This window comes from Ursus maritimus, unplaced genomic scaffold (genome assembly GCF_017311325.1).
Source record: "Ursus maritimus isolate PB19 unplaced genomic scaffold, ASM1731132v1 scaffold_24, whole genome shotgun sequence".
NCBI lineage: Eukaryota > Metazoa > Chordata > Mammalia > Carnivora > Ursidae > Ursus > Ursus maritimus.
Genome location: NW_024424897.1, coordinates 460,939 through 469,836, shown reverse-complemented (window position 1 = coordinate 469,836; position 8,898 = coordinate 460,939). Strand labels below are relative to the sequence as shown.

The 8,898-nt window shown below is 49.4% G+C and overlaps 2 long non-coding RNA genes across 2 annotated transcripts; one reads left to right on the top strand and one right to left on the bottom strand.

The window, feature by feature from the left end:
• Positions 1-1,792: 1,792 nt before the first annotated feature.
• LOC103665841 lies at positions 1,793-4,024 on the bottom strand. Its single transcript, XR_569412.2, has 3 exons — positions 3,825-4,024; positions 2,664-2,810; positions 1,793-2,493 (listed from the first exon to the last, which is right to left on the bottom strand). It is a non-coding gene; the product is annotated as an uncharacterized LOC103665841 (long non-coding RNA).
• Positions 3,204-8,133, top strand: LOC121104908. The gene is made up of 2 exons (XR_005837258.1): positions 3,204-3,455; positions 7,634-8,133. It is a non-coding gene; the product is annotated as an uncharacterized LOC121104908 (long non-coding RNA).
• The last annotated feature ends 765 nt before the right edge of the window (positions 8,134-8,898 follow it).

Here is an 8,898-nt window from a genome sequence, read left to right as displayed (position 1 = left end):
TGGGGGAGAGGACAAGGTGGGGACCCTCCAGTCCCCAGACTTCTCTCCCCATCTAGGGAGTAATGGGCGGTCCAGGGAGATTGGCCTGACTGGCTCTCAGATCCACCGCAACCCACAGGGAAGATCTCTTCATGCTTGGCAACCTTGTATGCATTCATCTTAGAAAATTCTCCGAATACGCATAATCAAGGTCCCCACCAGAGGACCCCCGGGGCTCCACCCTTGAGATGTGGGTGAGCCTGGTGGTGCACTCAGTGCTGGGCAGAGTGGGGTCTGGGTGCACCCTTGTGCCTCCCATCTAATTAAAATGACCCACTTGCACACCTGCCATCTGCACATTCTGGGCTATCTGCAGCTCTGGGAAAGGCACAGAGACTCGAAAATGTGCTCCCTTGTCACAAGCAGTAGGTGCAGATTTCACAAACACATGCAAACATGAGAAGCCCTGCCATTCATGAGCAGAAGGGGCCTGTCTTCATCAGCTTGGGCTGCCATGACAAAATATCCCAGGCTGGGGGCTTAACCCACAGACATTTACTTCTCACCGTTCTGCAGGTTAGAAGTCCATGACCAAGGTGCTGTCTGTTTTGGTTCCTGGTGAGACTCTTCCTGGCTTGCAGATGGCTGCCTTCCTCCTATGCCCTCACACAGTGGGGAGAGAGAGAGAGCAAGCTTTCTGGTGTTTGTCTTCTAAGGACACTAATCCCATCACAAAGGCTCCACTCTGACAATATTATCTAGCTCTAATTACCTTCCAAAGGCCCCACTCTGACAATATTATCTAGCTCTAATTACCTTCCAAAGGCCCCAGTATTATCACACTGGGATTTAGGGCTTCAATATATGGATTGGGCGGGCATATTCAGTCCCCAACAGGGCCCATGGTGGGGAGGGGCCCTGGGCCCACGCAGAGCAGGAACGAGTTCTGGAGTGTGAAGTTCTGCCCACTGAGAGCCGGGGCTGGGAAGTTTGTGCCCACCAATCCCTCAGCTAACCTTTCCCGGTGCCGTTGGATGGTCTCGGGGTCCAGAGCAGGAGGTCTGAACCAGCTCCAGGGGTCTGGATTATTCTCTGTGGTGGGTTGTCCTGTGCATTGCTGGATGCTGAGCAGCGTCCCTGACCCCTATCCATTAGAGGCCATTGCACTTCTCTCCCAGTTGTAACCACTAAAAATGTCTCCAGAATTGCACATGGCAATCCCTTACCCTGAGATGAGAACAGGTAGGTCTCCCCCCCAACTCCCGGCAGCGCCCATGAACACCTTTTAGCTGATTGTGACTGATCTCAGTTTCCTCCGACTGTGACATTTAGTGGTAGGTGCAGGTCATATGTGACTCCAGGGTAAAGGGGAGGAGAATCTTCCCATGCTGTACCCTGGGGCCAGGGGCAAGGGTGTAGAGTGGTCCAGGCCTATGGTGAGAGCCCCGGGACGTCTGTGGTTGCCCATGTTAACCTCGTGGCAACCCAGAGAGGTGGAGCTTGTCGTTACTACCATACTGAGGAAAGGGGGGCTCAGAGAAACTGGGAGGACCAGAGGCCATGACCACAGCTTCCAATGTTGGAGCTGGTCAGTACAGCAACACAGCCCCAGTTTTGTTTTGTTTTTATTTTTAAATTGTGGTAAAATATAGGGGTGCCTGGGTGGCTCAATCGTTAAGCATCTGCCTTCAGCTGTGGTCGTGATCCCAGGGTCCTGGGATCGAGCCCCATGTTGGGCTCCCTGCTCCGCTGGGAGCCTGCTTCTCTCTCTCCCACTCCCCCTGCTGGTGTTCCCTCTCTCGCTGGCTGTCTTTCTCTCTGTCGAATAAATAAATCTTTTAAAAAATTGTGGTAAGATATATACAACATAAAATTTACCATTCTACCCGTGTTTAGGTGTGCAGCTCGGTGGCGTGAAGCACATTCACACGGTGCAACCATCACCACCCACCTGCAGAGCGTTTTTGTCTTTCTCCAGCAGAAACTCTGTCCCCATTAAACACTAACTCCCCATCCGCCTCCCCAGCCCCTGGAAACCATCATTCTACCTTCTGTCTATGAATCTGACGGCTCTAGGAACCTCGTATAAATAGAATCATACAATTTCCATCCTTTTGTGACTGGGTTATTTCACTTAGCGTGCCTTCACTGTTCACCCATGTTGTGGCAAGTGTCCCAATTCCCTTCCTTTTTAAAGGTGAATAATATTGCACAGAGGGGATGGACCACATGTTGCTTATCTATTAATCTGTGGTTGGACGTTTGGGTTGTTTCCACCCTTTGACTCTGAGAACAGAGTTGCTTTGAACAGCTGTGTACAAGCTTCTGTGGACGTATGCTTCTATGTCCCCTCTGTCGGCGTGGAATGGCCGGGTCCTGCAGTAACTATGTTTGTCCCTGGAATTGCCAGTCACCTGTCTTGATTCTGAAGCACGGAGGTCACGCCACACGGCTGGTTTCTGCGTGACACTGTGCGGTGGCCTCTGGTCTAGAGCGCCATCGAGGGGTCCTTCACTATGGAAGGCGAAGGAAAGAAGGAGCATCTGTCATCTCTGGATGACATGCAAAGAATCTCTTTACATAACGTGAAATGTTTCCCCCATTTGACTATGGAAAAGCATTTCTTAAGTTTCTTTCTCTGATGCTTAAATAAAAATAGACCGAAGAACCACAAGGGGGCTGACCGTATTTTCTCCAAAGCCATTTCACTCTTCTTATTTCTCTCCCCTGCTGACAAGAAGTAAATAGCAAGCAACAGCTGAGCCCCGCCTCACACTGAGCGCATGTTTGCTGATGACTCAAGACGTCACAGCCAAGGGCCAGTTGTTCTTCTGCCATAGAAAGAAAACCTATTTTAGGCGAAACTGTAGCCTCATGGATGCTCCAGAAAGTACCGAGAGTCGCTGGACAATGAATTTAACGTAGGTTTTCTGTCAGCGATTTGCCCCGCCCAGACCCCGCCTACCAGCGGCCCCTCAGACCCCGCCCACCCACTGCTCCGTCAAGTCCCCGCCCACCCGCTGCCCCGCCCAGACCCCGCCCTATGCCCCGCCCACTCCGTCCAAGCCCGCCCGCCCACGGCTCCGTCCGGACCCCGCCCACCCGCTGCCCCGCCCAGACCCCGCCCTATGCCCCGCCCACGGCTCCGCCCGGACCCCGCCCACCCGCTGCCCCCGCCCCCAGCCCCTCGCCCCTCGCCCCTCGCCCCCGCCCCTGTCGCACCCGGGAGGCCCGGTCCTTCGCACGCCACCCTCCACGTCCCAGCCAGGCTCACGCCTCCGAGTCCCGACGCTGGCCTGTGGTGATCCTGCTTGGGACGGCTCATAGCAGCCCACCCGGGAGGAGATGGGAGGGGATCTTCCGCGTCCCCCCCGCCCCCTCCCCAGGCCCGCTCCCCGGCCCTTGCTGTCGGGAAGGGATTGGGTGCGAAGCTAGGGGGTCAGGCGGAAGCGCTCGGGACGGAAGGCAGGAGCCCGGTGAGCCGCCGTTCCGGGCCGCACCGAGGGGCGGCGCGAGTCCCTCAGCGCGCTGCCCCTCGCCCGGCCCGACCCCTGCCCGCCGGGGCGGGAGGGTCCCAGCTGCGCCGGACTCGGGCCTGCTGGCGGGGGACAGACGAGGGGCTCGCAGGAGGGGCTGCGTGGTGGGGTCCCAGGGAATGAGGCCCCCCCCCCCCGAGCTTTGGGACCCAGCGAACGCTGGGTCAGGACCTTGGGAAGCCGGGAGGTGGGCGGCGGGACCCCCACAGGACAGGCGCGACCTTGAGGACCCGCGAGGTGCCCCCGAGAACCGACCCCGCTCTTGGGAATGCTCCTTTGTGTCACCGCCGAAGTGGCCCGTACACCCACCTGGGGAGTGTTGTGAGTTTGGTTTTGCAGATTTGAGGTCAGAGGGAGTCAGAGGTTTGCCAGAGATGGATCCTGACTCCACGGTTTCCCGCCTGGATGGCCTCAGGCCAGCAACCGCCGTCCCTGGGCCTCAGTGCCCCCGTTTCTTCAGCGAGGAGGGCTCCTTGCGAGAAGTGCGGGAGCAGCACACGTCACTAGGGTTTGGGGAAGTGCTCGGCTGGGCCATGTGCTGATGTCCCTGTGGAGCACTAGGGAGCCTCTGCTGGGCACCCTCCACCCGTCCACACACACGGGGGTCCTCGTTCAGCGCTTCAGTGCCTCCGGGCTGTCCCCGGGGGAGGGGCAGCACAAATGCGCAGTGCGAGGGGAATGGGCCTCGGCTTGCCACCGGGGAGCCACCGCGTGTGCACACGTTGCGAGCACAAGGCCACGACCTGAGCCGCGTAATATAACATAATGACAAGAGCGACATCCCGTGACCTCTGTCGTACTCCTTTGGTCAGAAGCAAGTCACAGATTCTGTGTGCACTCAGGAGGGGGTTAAACAGGGCATGACTCCTGAGGGTCACTGAAGGGTGTGTTCACCCCAGGCTATTTATGTTTTGGGCTATTATAAGTCATTCTACTCCAAACATCCTTGTACGTATTTCTTGGTGCACATACCCAGGAATTTCTGGGGGGGGGTTATACCTTGGAGTACAATTTCTGGCTCACAGGATACAGAATGTTCAGCTTTAGTAGTTCATTTGTCCAAAATGAGCTCTACAGGGATTCCTGGGTGACTCAGTCCGTGAAGCGTCTGCCTTCGGCTCGGGTCATGATCCTGGGGGCCTGGGATGGGGTCCCACATTGGGCTTCTTGTTTGGCAGGAAGCCTGCGTCTCCCCCTATCTTCCCCTCCCCCTGCTTGTGCTTGCTTGCTCTCTCTCTGACAAAAAAATTAAATAAAATCTTAAAAAAATTAAAATAAAAGAGCTCTACATGGTTGGACAAGTTCACTCCCACCGCAGGGTATGGAACTCTAGCTGTTCTACACCCTCACCAGCACTTGACGTTGCCAGGTTTTAATTTTAGCCGTCGGAGGTTGTGTATAAAAGTATCTAACTGTATTTTTAATTTCTCCCCCTGATGACCTGAAGGTAACAGCATTTGGATTTTCCTTGCAGTGTTTGCCTTTTTCTTATTAATGTGTAGGTTTTTACATTTTAGGGATTAAAAATAGGGATTCTAGCTCTTCGTGACTTATATGTATTGAAAAATCTCCTTTCCCACTTCGTGGTTTGTCTTCTCATTCTCTCTAAGTTATCTTTAAATGAAAAGAAAGTCTTCGTTTTAATGACTTTAATGTAGTTTATGGCTGAGTCTCTGTGTCTTGTTTTATTCCTCTCTTAGATTTTATTTTTCTGAAAGAGCTATAGTTTTGTCTCTCATTTTAGGCAGAGACACCGAATATGGTTATGCAAGTTGTGCACTGCACAGCTCATAGAGTGCCATTGACTGTGTGTGATGCTATGTCTACCTTTGAACGTGTTTTTCCTTCCCAATGTGTTAAACCTTTCAGCATTATGAAATGACCATCTTTGTCACTAATGCATTTTGCCAGTTCTGCCAATTGCACCACCACAGGGAGTTTATGTCACGGTCTGTGCAGCAGCTGACACCCCTGCCTTAAAATTTACTTGTCTAGGGACTCCTGGGGGGCTCAGTCGGTGAAGCGTCTGCCTTCGGCTCAGGTCATGATACCGGGGTCCTGGGATTGAGCCCCGCATTGGGCTCCCCATTAAGCGGGGAGCCTGCTTCTCCCTCTGCCTGCAGCTACCCCTGCTTGTGCTCCCTCTCTCTGATAAATAAATAAAATCTTTTTAAAAAATCTACTTGTCTTTTATCAATGTAGTTGTATTTATAGCTTTCTCTTGGCTAGTATTGTATGGCACTTCTTTTAACCTTTCCTATTTTTATTAAGTTTATTACTATTTTTTAGTAATTTCTACAACCGATGTTTGGCATGAACTCATGATGCTGAGATCAAGAGTTGGATGTTCCCCCGATTGAACCAGCCGAGTGCTGGATCCTTTCTTATTTTTATGCTTTACTTTTGACTCTTACAGAGAATAAATAACCAGTTGTGTTTCACTTTTTTCAAGTCTTATATTCTTTGTTTCTGAACTGGGGTCTTTTGTTCATTTAATGTAATTGCTGATATACTTGGCTTTAAATCTACCCTCTTATTATGTGTGCTTTTATTGTTCCACCTTCTCCATGTTCTTTACTCTCGTCTTCTTTGGGATTATTTTTTCCTTCTACTAATAGGAAAATTATAAATTCTCTATTTTTCAGTACTTACTCTAGAAATTACAACTTGCACGCTTAATTTATCAAAGACTAAAGGTAATCACCATGTTTACCTTTACTCTTGAACAAACAACACAACACCTTAGGACAATTTACTCTTAAGTTAAAAAGTAAATTATTTTTCAAATTCTCTTTATCATACAAGGCTTACCGTTATTTTGTACAATCTATTTGATTAGATTTTCTCAAGTTATGTACTGCTTTCTTTGTTCTTTGCTCCTTCTTGTATTTCAGCTTTACAACCTGTGATCACTTTTCTGTTGGTTGTAAAGCATCCTTTTGGTTTTCCTCTGGGAGGGTCTGCTGGCAGAAAATTTCATCACTGGAAATAAAAGAAAATGGTCTTCAGTCTGAATAATGTCTTAAAAGTTCCAAGTGTTAAGCCTGTATGAACCTGTGAAATTGTGACCCTCTGGTTTTCATGCCAGTTCCCCCATGCCTGGGTGGCTGGTGTGAGGGTCTGGCCCTCTCCCCTTTCCGAGCACCTGCATCCCTCCCTGCTAAGGACAGTCTCTTATTCTGTTTGGCTCCCTACTGTGTCTCTGCCCTTCCTACTTTCTTCTATGTGGCCTCTTCTCTACATTTAGCTGTGAAGAGTCTGTTCTGCCAGTCTTCAGGTCATTTTCTGGGTTGTTTACACTGATGTGGGTGTTATTTAGCTGTATCTGTGGGATGAGGTGAGCCTAAGGTTGTCCTACTCCACCATCTTCCTGAATAAGGTCTTTATCTCATTTTCATTCTTAAAAACTTAGTTTCCCTGGGCAGTCATCTTCTTTTGGTGACAATCATTCCACTATTTTTTGGCTTCCAGTATTAGTGTTGGGAAACCAGATGTTAATGTTTTCAAAGCAATCTGACTTTCCTTGCTGGCTACATTAGAGATTTCCTGTGCCTTTGGTGACCTGAAATTTTACTGTTACTTGCCTAAGTGTGAAATTTTAGTTTATCTAGCTTAAGATTTGGGGAGAACTTGGATCTGAGGGTTGGTGTATTTCATCAGTTCTAGAAAATTCTCAGCCATTTTCTGTTCAATTATGGCCTCTTCCTTTCCCGGAACTCCAGCTAAATGTCTACTATTTTCATGTGCCTTACCTTGCCTGTAATTTCCGTTTGTCTCCTTGTGCCACATTCTTCATGACTTCTATTTTTAAAAATAATTTTATAACATTTTATTTATTTGAGGTAGAGCAAAGCACAGAGGGAAATACAGAGAGCCAGGTGTGGGGCTCGAACCTGGTATGCCAGGATCATGACCTGAGCCAAAGGCATACACTTAACCAACTGAGCCACCCAAGTACCCCTCTTCATTTCTCTGCTTCCAGTTTGCTAATTCTCTCATCCAAGCTGTTAAATCATCCAAGTAGACTCTACATTTTAATTTTTAATGTAGTTCATGTAATTGATTAATTTGATTAATTAATGTTTTTAATTTATAAAATCTCCTTTTGTTGTTTACAGAATCTGCTTAGTTACGTCTTACAGTCAGCTGTGAAAATTAATCAAGGAAAGTCTCACCAAATGGAGTCTGGGGGCCGACAGGTGGAGCTCTGCGCCCAGCACTGGTTATCAGTTACAGACCCAACAGAAAGAGAGGCACCTTGCAGGTGGTACTGCTTTACTAACCCAGCTCCTGGACGGAAGGTTTCCCACTGCCCTAGCAACAGCCCAGCCAATGAGAGACGGCCATAGCTCAGCCAATGAGAGGTGGTCACAGCCCAGCCAATGAGAGATTGTCAAAGCCCAGCCAATGAGAGACGGCCATAGCTCAGCCAATGAGAGGTGGTCACAGCCCAGCCAATGAGAGATTGTCAAAGCCCAGCCAATGAGAGACGGCCACAGCCCAGCCAATGAGAGACCAACGCAGTCCCCTCCCTCTGCTATTCATTTATATTTAATACTAAAGTGTAAGACGTGGGCATAAAATGTAAACGCATACTAATTAAATAGGTTTCTGTACATCAGCTGAGTTGACTCGCATTTAGTTGATCAACAAATAACAGACTAAACCTGAAATAATTCTGAGTTTGATAATCTCAAGTAGAAAACAGTATTTAAGACACAAGGGCGTACGCACGGGACTGTAACCATTCTTGTTCATTCAGAGCCATTACTGTTGACAAACGTTGTAGGTTTTGGTGTCACTTCTGCAAATATGTCGAATCTTCTGTTGTTTACGCAACTTTTATTTAGCTCATTGTTGATGTGAATAATCAATTATTGCACCTGTTTTCAATAACGGATGTTATCCAGGTGTCATGTTTATAACCCCTTTCCTCTAAAAGAGAGCCTCCTCTCCCTGTTCTCCAGACTTGCCCCTGGTTCTGCTAAGCCTGCTCTTCCTGGGTTGCAATTCTCTGCTGTTCCTAAATAACCCCATCTTTGCTGGTAAATTAACTGACAGTTTTATTTTTAAGGTTAACAGAGCCCTTCCTTGAAATAAATCTCTCTCCTATGAATCCTGTCATCTCCTCCCTGGGGGAACTCCAACTAATACAGGGAGCAAAGCAGACTCAAATCACTAGGGGAGGCGGATGCCAATTGATAATCACGTGTATGAAAATTAATAAAAGCAAGCCTCACTTGAAATGGAGACGGAGGCCAGAAGGGGGAGCTCTTTCGCCCTCCCGCTGGGTATGAATTTCAGAACCAACCCAAGGGACCTGATCCCCTCACCCAATCCCAGGATGTCCTGGGGGCCCGGTCCCGCCCCTCAGCGTCTCACC